Source organism: Myripristis murdjan, chromosome 7 (assembly GCF_902150065.1).
Source record: "Myripristis murdjan chromosome 7, fMyrMur1.1, whole genome shotgun sequence".
Lineage (NCBI taxonomy): Eukaryota > Metazoa > Chordata > Actinopteri > Holocentriformes > Holocentridae > Myripristis > Myripristis murdjan.
Window position 1 is genome coordinate 1,937,509 of NC_043986.1, and position 22,067 is coordinate 1,959,575.

General features: G+C 42.9%; 1 protein-coding gene and 1 long non-coding RNA gene across 2 annotated transcripts in view; both read left to right on the forward strand.

Moving 5' to 3' along the window:
• Positions 1 to 22,067, forward strand: part of LOC115362143 (interferon-induced protein 44-like) — a 69,010-nt gene that overhangs the window by 44,364 nt on the left and 2,579 nt on the right. The gene's annotated exons all lie outside the window — the stretch shown is intronic.
• LOC115361800 (uncharacterized) lies at positions 200 to 10,711 on the forward strand. Its single transcript, XR_003928448.1, has 3 exons — positions 200 to 271; positions 9,806 to 9,812; positions 10,702 to 10,711. It is a non-coding gene; the product is annotated as an uncharacterized LOC115361800 (long non-coding RNA).

The following is a 22,067-nucleotide window of genomic DNA, read 5'->3' on the forward strand; positions in this document are numbered from 1 at the left end:
TCTGTAGTAGTCAGAGGGGCGTGCATGTACATATGCAGGAGCACAGCCAGTGTATCGCTGAGGTGGCATATTTGTCACTAACATAAGCGTAATGTTAGCTACGTAGTGTAGCTGTGTGTGTGCGTGCGCGTGCGTGTGTGCATGTGTGCATGCGTGCATGCACAAATTGGAGCATGTGTGTGTGGATATAACATGTCAACCCCTATCATCATGGGATTTCTACTGTATTCTTTCTAGTAGCTAGTGTATATTGAAACAGATACTCCAACTAGTGTATTAACAGATTTTTTCCTTCTGTGAGGCTTACAAGCCAGAGTTATGATTTATGTGGTGTCAGAATAACCCCATGTGGGATGGGTTGATTGTCTTTATTCATTCATTCATTCATTCATTCATTCATCCATCCACAGATCTTTATTATTGCAGACCCTTGAACCTGACTTTATTTGCCCAAATGAGACTCATCTGAAAAATGATGATATTATTACTTTGAAGGGCTACACTTGGTTTGATCAAAATAGGAATATACATATTAAAGCCCCCAAAGCCTCCGGTGGGGTGGGAATTTTTGTTAAGGACCAATTATTTCAGTATTTTGATGTCAGCATTGCTGATAAGACAGTAGATGGCATCTTTGCTTTAAGATTTGAACACCAGGCATCACAATATGTTTTTGTTATTTTTCATGCTATCTATCACCAGAGGCCTGTTGCACAAAACTAGGATAAGGGATTAAGCCGGGATATCTTGGTTATCCTGGATTAATTTATCCTTGATCCGGTTGCACAAAAGTGGGATAGTGGATAGCAGGATATGTTTTGATATAAGTTACCATGGAGATTTATTCTGTGGAGCTAGCCTGCTCCAGACCAGGCTAAGTTCCAGGATTTATTTAATCTCATCCCTTATCTCAGTCAGCAGTCACCACAAACGGAAACTAAAAGTTATTCCACTGCCCACTACACATTGTTATCACATCGACACCTTCCTAAAATAATCGCCTAAGTCATTTTTTCAGGTTTTTCAAGAGACACAAAAAAATTCACCAAAAATTAACTGATATTTATTGATAATTTCACTCAAAAATGTTATATAAAAAAAAGATGACTACTGACATACTAAAAACAATGTCAGTCAATTATATAACATAACAGAAATAAATGACTTAGGCAAATTTCTGAACATGCCTTTGTTGACTTAGGCAATTGTAATATGTTATATGCCAAAGTTATACTCAACCTCATCACTTACCAATTGAGGATGAGCCCTGGATCATTGAAATAACTTCACTGGCAGAGAAAATTTTCTTTCTTGATACCGCTGCCATCTTGAAATGCTTAAAATAGCCTAAAAACGTTTTTTTTTTTTTTTTTTTTTTTTTTGCCTTAGGCAAAAATAAAACTACCAAAGTCACAGTTTTTGCACACAAGTGATTTAGGCAGTTATACTTCAGGGGTAGAATGGCATGACCTGTTCTGATGCTGGTGATTTCACCAGAGGTGGCCAGCATCAAGAGGAGATGATTTAGGCAAAAAAACTCATTTTTGACCAAAAAAAAAAAAAAAAAAATGACTTAGGCGATTATTTTAGGAAGGTGTCGAAACTAGATCCCCTGTCATTATTTAAACATTTGTGATCATTAATTTGATGATAAATGATGATTTTAGATGTTGCAATATTAGATAATTTACAGTTTCCCATGGACTATAAAATACACATCCCATATAAATATAAATACACATCAAAGAGTAACATGACATTCCTTTATTGAATAAGGATAAATCAAAGCAGGTAAACAATCAGCTCCTTCACACAGTGACTCTACAAGACAGAAAGCACAGAATCAAAGCATATTATACAATACAAGAATAAAGACACATTCAAAGGTCTGTATGTAAAACACCCTGCATGTCTGCACACTGAAATAAATGCAGGACAAATCCATACACAACAAATGAACAGACAAATGAATGGATGCAGTAGCAAGCTTGTATACACACAGCATACAGCACAAACAACATAAGAGGCCAAATCAGTTTAAATACAATTAAACCTTTTTTTTTTTTAATTCCTCTGCCAATGCAGGCCATATTTAACTGAAATTCACAGCATGCGTCTCTGCCACTGCAGGACATATTTAACTTAAATTTAAAGCATGAATGTTAACTAAAATAATTTAACACATATTGGTCCCTGAGCAGCCGACCACTGTCGTCATCAGGGAAGATGCAGGATTGTCCCAGTCTGTGTGATGGCACTCTGGGGGCCCTCTCCTTCCTCAGGCAGGCCACACTGTGGAGGACAGCACAGGCCACAGTGATGTCACATGCCCTCAAAGGGCTGACCCTTAAGTCCTGAAGACAGAGAAAGCACCTTCAGGAGGCCAAAGGTCATTTCAATCCTGGCCCTTGTCCTGGCATGGGCAGGACTGTAGGCCTGCTGTGCCCCCTGGGGGTCTGTGGTGTCAGGAGAAAAGGCTGGCAGGTATACCCCCTGTCCCCCAGCAACACACCAGAGAATTCACCTGTCAATACAAAATCTCGTCATCACAACCTCATAAATAGAGTGACATTCTTGACACAGCCATGATGTAAAAAGTGGTTATTAATAGAGGTTGTGTGGCTCACCTTGTGATAGGTGCTGATAGATTCCAGAGGTCTGAAAGACTCGGGAGTCATGGACTGAGCCGGGCCACTTTGCCACAACATTGCTGATCAGACAGTCAGCATTGCAGACCATCTGAAATTATAAGATGAAGACTATTAAACCAATCAACGCACATCACAAGCTATGTACAGTGTTCATTAATTGACAATATCAAAAAGTCATGTTCACCTGAACATTAATGCTGTGAAAGGATTTCCTATTCACAAAACCTGCCTCATGGGCACCTGAGGGGGATTTTATCTTGATGTGCATGCAGAGGAGCATGGAGCATGAGGGGCAAATATAAGGATAAGATAAAAGGAACTTTATTTATCCTAAAGTGAAATTCAATTCAGTCAGTGAGCTCATCTATTTATCAAATTGTTATACAGTCTGAAGGAGTTACATTTACACAATTTCACTCACATCTGCAGTCAATTTCACTTACAATGTCAACTGATTAATAATCAGAGTAGAACTACGTTTTCGGAGATGTTAATTAACTATTTGGATTGTAATTGTGATGGTTTCTGCGGAACAGTGAGTGTGTATTTGCGCACTACTTACGCATTCAGGCGGTCTGCATCACTTTTCCACGCTTTCTCTCGTTGTTTGATAACAGCGGCCGTGTTGTCCTTCTTTTTTATTTGATCTTTCACCTCCTCGTAAGCCTCCATAAGGATTTCTGCCTCAGAGGGGGAGAAATACGCTGCTCTCGCTGCCATGATGGATCGGTGAATCTGTGATCGATGGCGGGGTCTATCTGAGGAAGCCGCGTGCGCGCACTGATCCAGGATAGGTTTCAGCTGGCTTGATGAATCCGTGTCTGCTGATCCTGGCTTGGCCTTTGTGCAACCAATTGAGCCTGGACGCTCGTGTTTTGGATTCGTTGAGCTCGGCTCAGTCACTTATCCCGGATGTCTTAATCCTACTTTTGTGCAACGGGCCCCTGAAGGTTCTGCTTGGGGTAGGGATTTGTTGTCTTTTTTCAGCCACCTGCTTGGACTGGTGTATTCACTGGAAGTGGATGCATTGTATATCTGTGGGGATTTCAACAGCCGAATTTCGGATATGGATGATTGCTTAATGTCGGATGAGGTGCCTCCGAGAATAGCCAAGGATTTAGTAGTAAATACACATGGTGACTCACTTATTAATTTCATTAAAGACTCTTAGGGCCCTATCTTGTGCCACCCGCTACCCGCTGCCACTACCCGCTACCCGCAAATTGCGGATTTAGGAACTTCCGCTATCCTTAAACGGTATCTTGCGCCCACGCTAACTGCTATCCATTATGCCGACTCCGTCGTCCTGACCACCCGCTATCCGCTATCCCTAAAGTTTGGGCTGTTAGGAGAGCGCGCCCAGGCGGCTTCAATGCGCGCCCTGATGGAGCCTCGCCACGCACACGGTCGGACTGATACCGGGACGCCGCTGGAATGGACTGAGTATATTACTCATATAGACTGTTTAGAGGAAAGACATAGGGCTCTAGTTTCCCGGCGCAGCGCGGGGTGGCGCAGTGAGGCGAACCCCGCGCAGAGCTAGTTTCGACCGGCGAAACGGCAGAGGCGGACAGTGTCCAAGTTTCGCAGGCGGAGGTTCGCCGAGATGGGAGTGGCGGCGCAGCGGGGGGAGGTGCCGACAGATTCGGCTTGGCGCAGTGACAGTTTCGTGCCAAAAGGCTTCGCCGAGGTGCGCCAAAAGCTCGCCATCTGAAACCACGTCTACTTTCCGCGCAAGGCGGAGCGGAGCCGGCGCAGTGGAAGTTTGGCTGGCTGGCGCACATCACCAAAACCTCACAATCAGCACAAACGGTGCCAATCTCCTTTGATCTGACATCAGCTGTGACGGGACAGTTGATATGGAGATATATGTATGTGCTGATTGTGATCGTAGCATTGAATAGTGTTTTTTTCGGTATTTATTGCATCGTTCATGTGTCTGACATTCCGGAAGCCTGCCTGTGAGGTTTTGGTGACGTGTCCGCACTGCTCGCCGGTCTCCGCTCCGCGCCTGTCTCCTGAGCTCCACTCCGCCTGCGGCAATAGACCTCCATGTCAGTTGTGTAAACTTTCATTACGCCTTCGCGCAGCGCATTTTAAAGGCGAGGACAGGGGCTCATTTGATTGGTTAAATGTGAATCGGCTGTGTCAAACCCACTCCACGCCTTCTCTCCTCCCCTCCGCCGGTAGGAGGGACGGCGGAGTACTTGCGCCACCGAGAACGGCGTGCCAAACTTGGAAAATCCGCCTGGCCACACCCAGTTGGCGAAGCGCATCTGCGCTACGCCCCCGCCTCGCCTGGTCTGCGAAACTAGAGCCCATAGAGAGATAATAAAAGAGATAATATAGCGGGTAGCACAGGTGTTTTGCGGATAGCGGGAGGTGCACAAGATAGCAACTTTTACGGGGGAACGCCTCTTGCGCAACCCTAAATCCGCAAATAATGGGTTTAGGGAGTAAATTAAAAAATGGGAAAGCTGTATTGTATTGTAGGTGTAGAGGGTCTTTATAATGAAGTTCTTAAATGCCCCCAGGTTTTGTATGTATTGTTTTGTTTATTTAAGGTGTGTTTCCTGTATGGGACTATTCCATCCCTCTGGTATAAGTCTATTATTAAGCCAATTCCAAAGTCCACTAAGAGTGACCCAACCGTCCCTCTAAACTATAGGGGCATTAGTCTCATGAGCGCAGTATACAAACTTTACTCCAGTATTCTCAATAATAGACTCTCACATTATTTAGAAATGTTTGATTTACTTGCTGATGAGCAGAATGGAATCAGGAAGCATAGGGCCTGCATTGATCACATTTATACAGTATCCTCAGTTATTAGAACAAGAATTCAAGAAGAAAAACCTACATTTGTTTGTTTTATAGATTTTCAAAAGGCCTTTGATTGGGTTAACAGAGACCTACTCTTCTTTAAGTTAATTCAGTACACTGTAAAAAATCTGAAGTTGAGAAAACTTAAAAATGTAAGGCAACCAGCTGCACAGCCTTTTTGAGTTTCTTCAACTTCTGGGGTTGTAAAGTTTAAACAACTTAAATTTGTGAGTTAGACTGCTTGTTTACTCAAACTGTTATGTCAAGTTGAAAAAACTCAAAATTACTATTGTGATGTACTAACATACATAGGTTAACTTTACTTAAATTCTTAAGTTTAGCCAACTTGAAGTTGTTTGTTCAGTAAAATTATAATTACAGGTACACTGGACTGTATATGTCTTGTTGAGCTAACTTTTATTTGAACTCAAGATTTGCAGTTAATGCAACTTGGGTGCCCAGAAGTTCAGTAAACTCAAAAAGGATGTGCAGCTGGTTGCCTTACATTTTTAAGTTAGCTTAATTTACTTACATAAACAGGTTTACACAAAAAAGCATGCTTTTAAGTTGGGATAACTACAACAAAACTGACTGCTGTATATGAGCATTCCGCCTTAAGTCTGAAAGCTGCTGCTGGACCCTTCTCAGTAACAGACAGGAACACTCAAGAACACATAACTCTTTTTTTAATAACAATGAAAAACATTTGCTGTGACTGACTCAATAATTTTACTTTTTTTTTTTTTTTTTTTTAAGTGCTTTGTCAATAATTGTACAAGTACCTCTCTCTTTTTTGCACAATGATTTAAAATATTCTATCTCTTTAGGGGAAAAAAAAAAAAAAATTGACAAACCAGCACCAAAACTCACAAATTATAACAACTTCATTCATGTAACAACATTTTCTTTTAAAGGTTAAACATTACAGTATCAGAGATTTACTATATTTAGCAGATGTGCAAAGGTCTTTGAAATCACACAGATGACAGAAAAAAGTGATATGCTCTTTAGGTTTAGAGGCCTGTTTGTGTGCTCTAGTGAGATGGGACTTCAGTGCACCAGTTGTCTTGAAAGTGCAGACGCAGTCTGTGTACAGGCACGGCAGTGGCCAGAATCGCCCCTTGGCAATGTCGAAGTCTGTAATGCTTGAAGAAGACCTCTCGATCAGGGCGTGAAAACTTGCACTCCTTACCCTGCATTCAACTCCTAAAAATAGATCAAAACAACAAAATAGTTAAAACTGTACTCAAAAAAGGGTACATGACAAATTCAAATACATAGAATGTATTGTGATCAATATTCATTCAATCACAGATTTTTCTGTTTGTCTTATCTTTTTTATGTATATTATATAATAATTGATAACACTATCAATTTTATGGCTGGCAGATTATACCTGCTGACAATATTATTGTTTCTGTTAATGTCTAGTTATCCATCAGAGTTAACTTGCAATTTAGTAATCAAACAGACCTAACAATTCAGCTACCAATGAATGAGCAGTAGTATGCCTAACACAGATTGAAAAATAAGCCGAAGTGATACCTCTTCTCTGAATAGACAAGCTAAGCCAGTGTGCTGCTGTTAGCCAGTGATCGATAAGTCCGTGGACCGTTGCGCTCCGACATACAGAGCTAGCACACAAATGGATAGTTTCTGATTCACTGAGTACGTCATGTAGCACGTCTTCGATTTTAACTGACAGGAAACTACAGAGAAGCTGTAACGTTAGCTGTTACAAAAGAAAATATAGTTGACAACACTCACCTTATTCATGCATATTCATGCCGAAAACATAAAACCTCTCTGTTCTTCGTCTTTTATCCCATCTGTGGCACCATCTCCTTGGAAATCTAAAATGTGGCGTGAACAAGTGGGAGTGGGAGGCAGGTTATAGTTGTTTTGTTTTGTTTTGTTTTCTTCTTCTTCTTCTTCTTCTTCTTCCGGGAAGTATTTTTCTTCTTCTTCTGTTGAGTTTTATGGCGGAAGTTCATACAGTACAGGCCAAAAGTTTGGACACACCTTCTCATTCAATGCGTTTTCTTCATTGTCATGACTATTTACATTGTAGATTCTAACTCAGGGGTGTCAAACTCGTGCCATGGAGGGCCAAGAGGCTGCAGGTTTTCATTCCAACCAACAACTCCACCAGGTGATTTCACTGATTAGTCCCGCCTCTCTGTTTGGAGGTAGGGTGATCAGTGAAATCACCTGGTGGAGTTGTTGGTTGGAATGAAAACCTGCAGCCTCTTGGCCCTCCATGGCACGAGTTTGACACCCCTGTTCTAACTGAAGGAATCAAAACTATGAATGAAAACATGTGGAGTTATGTACTTAACAAAAAAAAGGTGAAATAACTGAAAACATTTTTTATATTCTAGTTTCTTCAAAATAGCCACCCTTTGCTCTGATTACTGCTTTGCACACTCTTGGCATTCTCTGGATGAGCTTCAAGAGGTAGTCACCTGACTTCTGCACAACACAACTGATGGTCCTAACCCCATTGATAAAGCAAGAAATTCCACTAATTAACCCTGATAAGGCACACCTGTGAAGTGAAAACCATTTCAGGTGACTACCTCTTGAAGCTCATCGAGAGAATGCCAAGAGTGTGCAAAGCAGTAATCAGAGCAAAGGGTGGCTGTTTTGAAGAAACTAGAATATAAAACATGTTTTCAGTTATTTCACCTTTTTTTGTTAAGTACATAACTCCACATGTGTTCATTCATAGTTTTGATGCCTTCAGTTAGAATGTACAATGTAAATAGTCATGAAAATAAAGAAAACGCATTGAATGAGAAGGTGTGTCCAAACTTTTGGCCTGTACTGTATATAAATACATATTTTTGTAATTTTTTAAATTATTATTATTAAAACATACAAAACATACAGAGACAATCGCCAGGGGTGACATACTTTCAAGGACAAATTTTCAGAATATCATATTACATAAATATATTAAAAAGAGCAAATAAATTAAAAATTTTAAAGGCTTTCATATTCGTGGAGTGGCTAATGGTCCTAATATATGCAAATGAGATGGTTTTGGTTAGTGTGATGACATTTGTGAATATGCCATTTAGCAATGAAATAAGAGAACAGACAAGTCTCAGGTTATTGCACATTAGGGAGGAGAAACTACAAATAATTATAAATGAAAGAAAAAATGTATTAAATAAAAAATATATATATACAAATACAAGTCGCACAAGTGATTTTTCTCAACTAATTTATTGAGTAAACTTGTTTTTTTGTGTTAGCTAAGCATCTTGACCAAATGGTCGTTCATTCCACTTAAAAAATGGGTTAGAATTACAGTTCAGAAGTTGGAGTTTTTATAGTGCTGTATAACTCACAAACAATAGTTGTCTGAACTAAACTATTCACATTGACAGAACTATTTTTGAGAAACATTGTGTAAATTTGTTTTTTCAAGTTAGCTCAGCAAATTGCCCAAGTGGTTGTTCACTTGACTTAAAAAAACAGGTTAGGATAACAAATCATAAGTTGGCGTTTTTACAGTGTATGGTGTTGATGGTAAATTGTACAAAGCAATCAAAGTATTATATCAAGCTCCTATAGCATGTGTGCAAGTGAATGATCTGACAACTGGCTGGTTCCCAACAGCATTTGGAGTAAAGCAGGGAGACGTTTTATCCCCTACTCTCTTTTCAATTTTTGTTAATGATCTGGCTCAGGAGATCAAAAATTCTGGGTTAGGTGTAGCATTGGAGGATATTGTGCTAGGTTCTTTATTTTATGCGGATGCTATAATCCTCCTGGCAGAGTCAGAGGACTCCTGATGTGGGAACTTCTGTCCAGATCAGGCCAGATTGACTGCAGAAAACTTCTTAGAATTGGTACCAAAAAACACCAATAAAATAAGTCTTGGAGGCTTCAAAAATTAAGACTGAGAACCAGGCAGAGTCTTAAGCAGGCAAGTTTATTTTCATTCGAGATCTCAAATGGAAACAAACAGTGAGTCGATCACAAAGGAGGACGACTGACTCTCTTAGTTTATGCACCTGTTTGTCCTCCCAACTATCGTGTCAGCGATTCTGTTCATAGAAAGAGATCATACATGATCTCAGGAGTAGCAGTGCCAGTGTTAGGCTAGCCGGTGAGATAACAGCTTTTAATTGGGCCCGATTTACCTTGGGTTTGTAGATCTTGGACTCTGGCCAATGCTTAGTGGTCTCTTTTCTGGATAAGAAAAGGCTGACAGGACACATTCAAACTAGGTCAGGCTTTGATCTGCATTAAAGCATGGCATGTGTGGTCAGTGCAGGTGGAGGTTTACTCACTACAGAATATCACTTGATCCGTGTGAGCCTTTATGTCAACCCATTGAAAAAGCATCACCTAATTGCTAGGCCCCTGCTACAAAGTATCACTGATACTGCTTAAGCCCTAACATTTCTAGACTAATGCTGATTTATGTTCTTCATTATGAGCTCTCTTATCTTTATTACCCTTTACAGTGTTGATATTTTTCAGGCTCAGAATTACCTCTACACTCCCTGCAAAAAATTCTGGATATTGTTGACCTCTGGTGCTCTAAATGGAGGCTTCTGATTAACCAAAGCAAAACTCAAATTATGCACTTTAGAAAGAAGGTTACTGTAAGATCACCGTATAACGTTTAATTTGGCGCTCTGCCTCTTGAATTTACTAATGTTTATAAATATTTAGGTTTTACTTTAGATGAATTTATGACCTATGACGAGGGGATGGGAATATTGTCGGACTCTGCGAGAAGGGCTGTCAGATCGATAATCAGTAAAATGAAATTTTGTAAAGATATTGGTTATTCAACATATTCACAGCTCTATGAGGCATGTGTGAGTCCAGTTCTTTGTTATGCAGCTGGAGTATGGGGTTATAAGGATGCCAAAAAAGTAAATTCTGTTCAAAACAGAGCTATGAAATGTTTCCTTGGAGTACATGCTTTTGCTCATGTCTGTGGATATTCTCATTTATCCAGGTCATCGTTCTCTTTGGGCAAATTGAATCGTTGGCAACTGGATTTGTATTTGTCTTAGGAAGATGTTTGGCCTCTTATCCAAGGGGCTTCATCAGTTCATGCGCATCAGTCTTTCTTCTCACTTGACCGTTGTTGTGGTCTGGTGAAACGACAGTCGTCAGAGTCAGGTGAAACCCTGGTGAAAGACGATCATTTAGAGTCGTCTGAGGTTAATTTGTTGATCCTCCTGGGTATCGATGAAAGGGCAACATTATAAATCGGAGATAGGTGGTGCCGCAGACCCCCTCCCCTGTTGAGGGATGGTTTTTCCACTTTCACATAGATGGCTTCTTTTACACCTTTCTCAAACCATTTGTCCTCCCTGTCCAAAATCTTAACATTGCTGTCTTCAAAGGAGTGTGCCTTTTCCTTTAGATGTGAATAGACAGCTGAGACTGGACCGGAGGAGTTCGCCCTTCTGTGTTGGGCCATGCGTTTGTTCAGTGGTTGTTTTGTTTCCCCAATATATAAATCCTTGCATTCCTCACTGCATCAGACGGCATATTCAATTCAATTCAATTCAAAGAACTTTATTATTCCGTTAGGAACTTCAGTTGTGCAGAGCATCAGTGCGTAAACTTGACATCACAGACACATACTAGACAACACAATACAAGGGTGCAATACAGCACAATACAAAATGACAGCATAACACAATGCGTCCCACAGGCAAGTGAGTGAGTTAAAAATACACAGCAGTGAAAGAGTAGGGACTAGTTAAAAAGGATTATAAAAATTGTATAAAACATACAAATAAATAAATAGGTCAATAGGTCAGCCATTCATCAGTCTGATGGATGTAGGCACAAAACTAGACATAGCCCTCTTGGTTCTGAATGTGAGTGACCTGTACCTCTCACCTGAGGGTAAGAGACTGTAATGGCTGTGCAGTGTGTGGGAGGTGTCAGAGCCTATTTGTATTCCTTTTAGTTTAGTCCTTCTGTTGTTAATACTGATGAGTGGGTCCATGTCCTTTCCAGTTATTTTGCTGCTCATTGTAATGATTTTGTTTAGTGGGTTGCGATGGATACTGGATAGAGACCCAAACCAGGCTGTCATGTTGAAAGTTATTATTGATTCAATGAACCTGGAGTCTGCTGAGTTTCCTTAAAAAAAGAGGCGCTGCTGACATGGTCATGTCTCATGGTCTCGCACCAACCCTGAACCTCCGTCGGAGCGTGTTGTGCCCCAGGTTTAGGTTATTTCTGCTGTTTAAACTGTTCATATTGCTATTTTTTATATATTCCTTGTTTATAGGGTATATATTGTGTGTGTGTGTGTGTGTGTGTGTGGGGGGGGGGGGGGGGGGGGTCTTTACGGAAGTCAATGACCAGTTCCTTAGTTTTGGAAGTATTGAGGTCAAGGCAGTTCCGCCTACACCAATCTGCGAAGGAGTCCATCTCAGACTGTAGCTGGGTGGGTGAGTTGGTGGAGTCCATAATCACAGTGTCATCTGAATATTTGATGTATGTAATACCAGGGTTAGTGCTTCTGCAATCATTTGTGTATAATGTGTAGCAGTGTACAGCAGTGTATAATGTGTACAGTACCGGAGAGATTACAGAGCCTTGTGGGGCTCCTGTGGAGACAGTTTTGGATGAACTGAGGTAACCATTGACCCGGACCCTCTGACGTCTGTCTGTGAGGAATGAGAGGATCCAAAAAATCAGGTGTGGGTTGACATCCATCTGGAGCAGTTTTCGTCCCAACAGGTGGGGTTGTACTGTATTAAAGGCACTGGAGAAGTTCACAAATACTAGCCTTATGAGTGATTTTGGCTTCTCAAGATGGGTGTAGGCTCCATGCAGCAATGTTAATACAGCATCATCCACACCTCTGCGCCGTTTGTATGCAAACTGCAAGGGATCAGCATGCATACTGACTTCCTCCTGAAGCTGGGAAAGAATAAGCCTTTCAAAGCCCTTCATTTCCAGGGATGTCAACGCCACAGGCCGGTAGTCGTTGTTGCAGGTGGGATTACTCTTTTTGGCTACAGGGCAGATGGTGAAGAATTTCAGAGTGGGGGAATCGAATGTTCTGACAGGGAGCGATTAAAGAGATGGCAGAAAACACCAGCCAGCTGGCTGCTGCAGGCCTTTAACAATCGGCCACAGATCTGGTCAGGTCCAGGTGCCTTATTTGGTCTCATCCTCTTCAGCATAAGTTAAACCTCCCCTTGCTGCAACTCCAGGTTCGCTTGGGTAGGTAACCTATGAGAGAGCTCAACTATGAGCTTCTCTCTGTCCCGAGAGTAGTCAAAGTGATCGAACCTGGAGTAGAAATGATTAAGGCTCTCAGCCATGCTGGCAGGGTCAGATGCCCCATAATTTGGGGATGGTGAGGTGTTATTGGAGAGGCTAGCCAGTGTTTTAACGCCTCGCCAGGCATCCCTGCCTTTACCTTCTCGAAAGAGTTTTTCTACTTTCTCTTTGTACATTCTTTTTGCTGATTTTATTTCCTTGTTCAGTCTTTTTTGAATGAGTTTAGACTCAATTTTGTTTCCTAAGTTAAATGCAATTTTCTTTTCATTCAAAGTTGTTTTCAGAGCTTTAGTAATCCATGGTTTGTTGTTTGAAAATACCTTTACAGTTTTTTGGGGGACAATCATTTCCTCACATAATGTGATACAGTGAGAAACCACATACCTCAAGGCTGCTCTCCTCCATCAACACCTCCCAGTTTGTGCAGTCAAAGCAGCCTTGCAGTGTCTGGACCACATCAGCATCCCATTTTTTCACCACTTTCTTGGCCACGCCCTCTGTCAGCAGTTTAGTGCGATAGGATGGAACCAGGTGGACAACATTATGATCTGCACTACTAAGAGGTGGTTTTTTATATGCTTTACATGCGTTCCTTATGTTCCCATAGCAGAGGTCGATTGTTCTGTCGCCCCTGGTGGCACATGTGACATATTGTTGATATGTAGGGAGAGATTTGTTTAGCCTGCAGGCATTGAAGTCACCAAGAATGAGAACAGGAGAGTCTGGGGATGCGCATTCGATCTGATGGACAGACTCGGCTATGGCCTCTGACGCACGTGTGACGTTGCCAGAGGGAGGGATGTAAACAATCACTAGGGCCAGCTGACCAAACTCTCTGGGGAGATACTTGGGTCTGAATGAGACTGCAAGTAGCTCTAAATCAGGTGTACAGTACGAGTCTTTAACTTCAGCAGTTCTGCTCCAGCTCTTGTTAAAATACACACACAGCCCGCCCCCGTATTTCTTTAGGCTACTTACGGTGTCCCGGTCATGTTGGAGCGGAGTGCTGAATCCGTCCAGCGAGAGCTCTGAATCCATGATAGTGTCATCTAGCCAGGTTTCCGTGAGGCAGATCAGGCTAGCCTCCTTGTATGCCCAACCGTATGAGATGTTTGCCTGTAATTCATCCAGTTTGTTGTGCAGGGAGCGAACATTGGCAAGTATAATAGAGGGGAGCGGCGGACATTTCTGAGTGCCGGTGAGTCGCTTCAGTCGCTGCCTCACTCCTCCTCTCCTTCCACGCTTTCTCGGAGGAGCTTTCCGTCCATGGTTGCGGTTCGATCCGCACGGTCTCCTCACAAGATCTTCCCAGTTGTCCAGGTTCGGGGCTGGATAGCCCAGGTGTCTCAGAAGCAGGAGATCCTCCCGATTGTACTGCAGCAGTTCGTCCCTGTGAGCTACAGTTAGTACGGCTAGCACTGGGACAGTCCAAAGCAACAGCAACAGCAGCCCGTACTTTCTCATCATAAAAAAAGTGTGCTTAATCAACCTCGATTGCACTTATAGTGGTATAGTCAAGCAGGCCTAACTTTATAAAGGCCTAGGTGTCACTCATACACTCGCCTGTGGCCAGTAACACTCTCCAAACAGGCAAACAAAAACTAAACGCACAGCGAGACACTCTCCACCTGTCGCCATTACAGCGCCAGCTCAAATATGATCAACCCAATATATCAGGTTGCTCTTCTGATTGTGTAGTATCCTGTCTTTTGGGTGAACCAGTTTCTGCTGAGAGTGTTTCCAGGTTTGAAACATACAGGCATTTGATGTTTATTGAAAATCCTCCTGAGTTTCTCTGAAACCCCAGACACATATGGAATCACAATGTTTTTGCGTTTGTCTTTCATTTTCTCAGCATCATCAGTGTTGTTATTCTTTCTGGAGCGTGTTTTGCCAAAAGCCCAACTCGGATATCCACAAGTTTTCAGGGCTCCCCTTAGGTGTTTGTGTTCTTCAGCTTTGGCCCGAGTGGAGGTTGGAACGTTATCTGCCCTGTGTTGCAAGGTTCTGATAACTCCCAGTTTGTGCTCCAGTGGATGGTGTGAGTCAAAAAGAAGGTATTGGTCTGTGTGGGTGGGTTTCCTGTATACCCCAATGTGGAGGCTCCTTTCCTCATCAAAGTGCACATCACAATCCAAAAATGGTAAATGGTTATCTTTAACATCTTCTCTAGTGAACTTGATGTTTTTGTCCACTGAGTTGATGTGATCAGTAAAAGCCTGTACATCTTGGGTTTTGATCTTCACCCATCTGTCATCCACATACCTGAACCAATGGCTTGGAGGTGTTCCTTTGTATGAGTTTATGGCCTTGCGTTCTACCAATTCCATGTTTAAATTGGCTACAATGGGGGAAACTGGTGAGCCCATAGCACAGCCGTGCTTTTGCTCCTATCCTTGCAGTACAGGGTGATATAGGTTGGGAACCAATGGAAGTTAAATTAAAAAGAGAAATTGTTAGACTGTGGAACCACATTATTGATATGCCAGAGGGTAGGTTAACAAAAAAGGTTTTCAACTGGGATAAGGCCCACAGTCATCCTTGGATAATGGAAGTCCTCTCTATCTTTGGGATAACATACCTTTTCTCAAGTTCTTGAAGACTGATGAAATAAATGCAGGTTCTGCATTCTTTGCCAGTGGTGATTTATCTGTGTGGAATGCCTTGTAACAGTAAAAACACAGTACACCTTCCACACCAAGATTGAAATGTAGCCATGGGAATCTGTTGTACCAATGTTTTTGGAATGTAAGCAGGGTGCGAAATAAGGGGGAGCAAAGGGGAGCACAGCTCCCCTGGTGGTGACATGAGCTCTCCTGGCTGGAAACATTGTGAAATTTTGGGGGAGCGGTGCCTGCTCGGTGCCGGCCAGCACCGCACGGTGTGCGTGACCACCCGGTCAGGTCTGCCGGATCTGGTTGATTATTATTATCAGTTGATTATTGATTGTGCAATGCCGCGATTCACAGTTAATCGCGCACGAGCACCCATACCATACTGGAGCACACCCCCTCCAACCACGCCAGAGTAATTTTAAGTTGATTTAATTAAACAGTCAAACGTTACTTTGGTGGTCCGTGGATTAATTTTTATCATGTGGATTGAAGTTTGCGTATCCCATATAAATGCTCGGGAAATCTGTTGTTCAGATGAAATTAACCTGATCCATCGGGATGAATTTTCTCTTTATAGCCTAATAATCCTATGTCTGTTCTGTTGTAGGATATTAATGCAACGACCAGCAGCTATACAGCGTTAGTAAGAGGTGTAGGCTATTAATTCAGGCATAGGACTGTGTGCAGTGCTATGGTTAAGGTGTGCATATGAAGTGGTTCAACCCCGTTTTATAACAGAGAGCAAAAAGCCTTGGAGGCAGTTTTCCTCCATTTTGTGGGTGTGTCACAGGTGTTATCCAATCAGCATCAGCCTGTATGTAAGCCTCCGTGATTTAAAACAATAGTGCTCCAGTATGGCTTCCAAGTTGCTATATTAGTGCAGCTTATGTTTAAAATCTTACCAATCATTTGAAGGGGTAAAAGCACATGTATGTGGTAAGTATGATGTTAAATCAGACAGTTTATTGTTTTTCTCAATAATATGGCAACTTTTATTCAACTTAAAACTTAAAACACATTTGTGTAGGCCTACGGTACAAATCTTGGAAACACTGTTTAACAATAACTGTTTTTTTTTTTCATAGTAGAAATTGAATGTATTGCAGTACCCCTATAATTAATGATCCATGTAAAGTAATGTCCTGCTTAGACAGTTCTTCCGCCACAAGAACTGGGCAAACAATAAAGCTGGCAGGGACCCAAGATCATTCCCCCGGGCTGTAGCCCTCCCAGTCTACGAGGAACTGCTTGCCCCGGCCCCTGTTGCGCACCGCCAGTAAAGACCTGACGGTGTAGGCTTGGACCCCCGTTGGTGGCGGGGTCCATGGGGCTGTCCTTGACCGGTTTCACCCGGCTGACGTGGAGGGTGGGGTGTACTCTCAGAGACCATTGTAGACGTAGACAGATCAAGGATGGGTTGATGATCTTGGTCACAGGAAACGGACCCACAAATCGTGGAGCCAACTTCCTGGAGGAGACATGGAGAGGTAACCCAGAAAGCAAAAATCCATTGAATCAACATTGAGATATGGTCATGGCTTAAGATTGAATCAACATTGATGTCAGATGTTGAAAATAACATTGACAGCGCTCGTTATGATCAACATTTAAATAATGTTGAATTTTCAGTCAGTCTCAACATTGATTCAATATTTATTCAACTACATTATGTTCAACATTGAAATAATGTAGAATTGTCAATCAATCCGAACATTGAATCAATATTGATTCATCTATAAATGCATTGAAATTACATTGACTCTACATTGCAACAATGTTATTATTAAACGACCATTACATCACTTTTCAACCTTCATCTGTAGGTTTTAAATATGCCTCATTCAAGCCCAAAATAATCACTTTACTCTTTTGGGTGTTATATAGTTCTGCAGGGGTTGCTCAAAACTTGTGTACCAGTGACATCACTACGGTTCAAACATATGGCAGTTATTAGAATTAGTGAGCTTGATTTCACTGGTCGACAAGTTTGGAGCAACCCCTACAGAACTAACAACAACCAAAAAAATAAAGTGATTGTTTTTGGCTTGAATGAGGCATGTTAAAAACATACAGATGAAGGTTGAAATGTGCTGGAATGGGCCTTTAAGTATGATTTACTGCAGTGGTTCTCAACCTTTTTATACCAGGACCCCATTTTACAAGGACATTTTTTGGGGGACCCCACACTTGCAACTGCCACCTCTCTGCGACCACATTTGGTTTGCTGAACATCAGGTTGAGAACCGCTGCTTTACTGCATTCTCGGTGAATGAAAAGAAGAGACCATTCTTTTATTACTATTTATTTAGTACTTTAATTTGAAAGTCATTTTTGCTGCCTCACCAAACAGCTACAAATACTGGGCTCTCTGCAATTTCTCAACAAGAAATGTTTAGAAATGTTCCAAATTTACCAAACAAAAAACAGTTCTAAAGCAATAGTCCAGTGCCTAAATGAAAACTGACATGGGCTGAACAAGCCAAATATCTTTCAAGGTAACTGTTTTTATAGTCCCTCTTTTTGTTACTATACTTCCACTGCAGCTCAACAGGTAATCCTTAGGAACTATATGACCCAGTTCAACATGAACAAAACAGACAGGAAAACAACTAATTCTTTTCTTTCCTTGGTATTCCACCACTCCTCTCTGGTGGATAATGTAGCCACTTCTTCACAGTCTCACTGTATGGGAACTCCAGCAACTTGTGGTCAAATTGGCGAACAGCCGCTAAATAATAACTTGTTATAAAGGTGTGTGTGTCTATCTATCTATCTAGAGAGAGAGAGTGAGAGCGAGAGAGAGAGGCAGTGTAGTTTTTGGTAGAGGATAGCATTCGCTGGATCATCATGTCCGAGTTGGACCCTCCGACTAATGCCAGGCAGGTAATCTGAATAGATAATGGAGAAAATGGTTAGTGTGCTAAAGTGTAAAGCGTACCATGTCAAATGGACAAGGTATCAGCTCATTTTTTAATTACAAATTTAATTTAAGTTTAAGACCTTTTTATTACATCTAAATAAATGAAATGAATGAGTTAGAGGCTACTCACATTACAAAGTTTGTACCGCGCCCAAGCGTTCATGCTCGAGCACATGCACGGTCACGTACGCAGCGCGAACGTGGATTCGGTGTAAATCATGCAACTTTCCTCTTGCCTCCGCAAAATCGTTTAATGCGCGCAGTGCGATTACCGGCGAATCGCCGCTTTGCGCAATCAATAATCAACCATGTTGTCTGTGTTGTCCGTTGTGCTGCTGCAACCGCATATAAACAAAAGTCGGTTTATAATGAAAGCACGGCAGTCTGTGTGCGCAGCGCACCTGTCAGATCCAGCAGACCTAATGCCGGCCAGCACCGGCTGGCACCGCACAGTGCATGGCCACATGGTCAGGCCAGGTCTGCCAGATCTAACAGGTGCCGCTCCGGCTGTCAGTTGGACCTTTCTGAAGGAGGAAGTTACCTCCGAAACTTAAGGTAAATAAACATCCCATGTCTGATTACAAGGTAGCCTACAAAAACGTCTTTTAGTTAAAAGGACGACATGATGAATGTATTTGAACTAGGCCTATATTGATTTATAATGACGTCGGGCCATGTATGTGTCGTATTTCAACGTGATGACACACATACTGGGGGCAATCGCGCTTGAGCGCGTTGTAATGTGTAATATGAGCCCCGCACTCCGAACCTGGACGAATTATGAAAATTAAGAACACGCTGTCATCTGCTCGCCTCAAACACACTAGATCGTGGGATTTCCAGATCGCTATCTTGTCAAAGCGACCAATGAAGTTCAGCGAGCCGCCGTACACATACACATTACAGAGTTGCCAACTTTTCAAAAATCCTTGGAGTGAGATTTCATGGAGCGCGCGGGGGGTGGGAGGGGGACTTCATATGCATACCTTAACAATAGGACTGCATACAGTCCTATGCCTGAATTAATAGCCTACACCTCTTATTTTTCCCGATTTCCCGAGCATTTATATGGGCTAGGCAAACTTCAATCCACATGATAAAAATTAATCTATGGACTGTTTAATTAAATCAACTTAACCACGGTTGGAGGGGGTGTGCTCCAGTACGGTATGGGCGCTCATGGTACGGGCGCTCATGCACGAGCACATGCACAGTCATGCACGCAGCGTGCGAACGTGGATACAACGTAAATCATGCCGTCCTCCTAATAGTTTAATGCGCGCAGCGCGATTAACTGCGAGTCGCGGCATTGCACGATCAATAGTCAACTAATAATAATAATCAACCAGATCCAGCACACCTGACCGGATGGAGTGGAAAAATTTACAATAGAAAACAAGTCAGATTTGGCGTGAGATTTCTCTCTCGAGCGTGAGAGCATGAGATTGAGGCTGAATGCGTGACTGTCACGGCCAATGCGTGAGAGTTGGCAACCCTGACATTAGCTAGCATGTTCGCGTTAACTAGCATGCTAGCGCTAGCTAACGCGAACAAGCTACAACCTCACGGTAATAATTCACAAAGTTAACAATAGTCACATGATGAAATGCTGGAATCTCCAGGGGAAAATACATTATGTTTTCATAAGGACTTACCAGTTTGTCTTCTTTTTCTCACTCAGAGGTAATAAAAGCCGCCAACCGCCTTCAACCGTTTGGTTTGAACCGAAGTCTCAGGAGAGAGCAGGTCTCGCGAGCTTCCCACACCTACCCCTGGGGGGGGGGGCACAGACGCACAGCATACCATACATTGAAACCATGTCTATTTAATATTGACATTTCAGCATTGAAAAACCAGCATCTATACAATGCTGATTCAACAACATATTTTCAAATGTTGAAATGGTAGCTGTAATTAAACATTGAATCAACATAGATTTATCAACCTCAACCAAAAATAACCAATTTGACCAAAATTCAATGTTGAATCACTGTATTTTGCTATCTGGGAAGTCTTTAGTTGAAAGACATACCTTTTGTCCAGGCTGGTATACCGGGGCTGGACGGCGTTTCCTATCCGCAGTTCTTTTCATGTGGACCGCGCTGCGGAGGAGGATCTTAAGGGCAGCCGCCCAGATGCAGTGACAACACCGGACCATGACGTGAGCTGAGGGGACAGTGACCTCTTTTTCAGTCTCTGAAAACACTGGAGGCTGGTACCCGAAGACACACTGGATCGGAGTCAGGCCCGTGGCTGAGGTGGGGAGGGAATTGTGGGCATATTCCACCCACACCAGATGCTTGCTCCAGAATGATGGATTCTGCGACACCAGGCACTGAAGACATGTCTCCAACTCCTGGTTGAAACGTTCCGTCTGGCCATTGGACTCTGGATGATAATCCGAAGTGAGGCTGATGGTGGCTCTGATGAGCTTGCAGAACTCTCTCCAAAACCTGGAGACAAACTGGGGCCCTGGTCTGAAACAATGTCTTTGGGAAATCCGTGAATGCGAAAGACATTATTCATCATGACTTCTGCGGATATATCTCTGCCAAGAGTCCAGAGATATATCCGCCCAGGGGCTAGAGAGGGAATGGGGAGTGGTTGCAGCAACCCCATCTGTACTCTGGAGGAGGTTTTGTTGCGGGCACAGACAGAGCAAGCCTCCACATACTCCCACACTTCCCTTTCCATGGAGGGCCACCAGAACCTCTGGGAGATGGCATAAATAGTCCTTTTGACTCCTGGGTGACAAGTGAGCAGCGAGGTGTGAGCCCAGTGGATCACCTGTGGATGCATGTTCACAGGGACATACAAACGATTCTCTGGGCAGCCACTAGGTGTGGGGCTCTCACCGTTTGCTTGCTTCACCTCAGATTCTATTTGCCATGACACCACTCCTACCACACGGTTCAGTGGTAGGATGGATTCTGGTTCCTTGGCATTAGGCTCAGGATCGAACAGGCGTGACAAGGCATCTGGTTTGGTGTTCTGGGACCCCGGCCTATAAGACAACACAAAGTTAAAGCAGTTAAAGAACAGTGTCCATTGGCTCTCCGAATATACTCAAGGTTTTTGTGGTCAGTCCAAACAATGAAAGGGTGCTGCGCGCCCTCCAACCAGTGTCTCCATTCCTCCAGCACTACTTTGACTGCCAGCAGCTCACGATTCCCCACATCATAGTTGCGCTCTGCCAGTGACAGCTTCCTGGAAAGGAAAGCACACAGATGCAGTTTGTTGTCCTTCTCGGACCTTTGGGAAAGAACCACTCCCACTCCATTGCTGGAGGCGTCCACCTCCACCACAAACTGCCGGCTCGGATCAGGAACCGTGAGGATGGGTGCAGAGGTGCATCGGGATTTGAGCTGCTGGAATACTTCCTCAGCTTGAGGAGACCGCTGGAACGGGGTCTGTGGAGAGGTGAGAGCATGGAAAGGTGCAGCTATGGCACTGAAGTTCCTGATAAACCGCCTATAAAAGTTAGCAAAACCCAGGAATTGCTGAACCTTTTTGCGGCTATCGGGTGTGGGCCACTGAGCTACAGCGCTAACTTTAGCCAGATCCATCTGAATCTTTCCAGGAGCTATGATAAAGCCAAGAAAAGCTAGTGTCGGCATGGAACTCGCTCTTTTCAGCCTTCACATACAGCTGATTCTCCAGCAGTTGTTGGAGAACCTGGCAAACATGACCAACATGAGAGTTCAGATCTGGGGAGAAGATCAGAATATCATCCAGATAGACATAAACAAAGTGGTTCAGGAAGTCTCTGAGAAC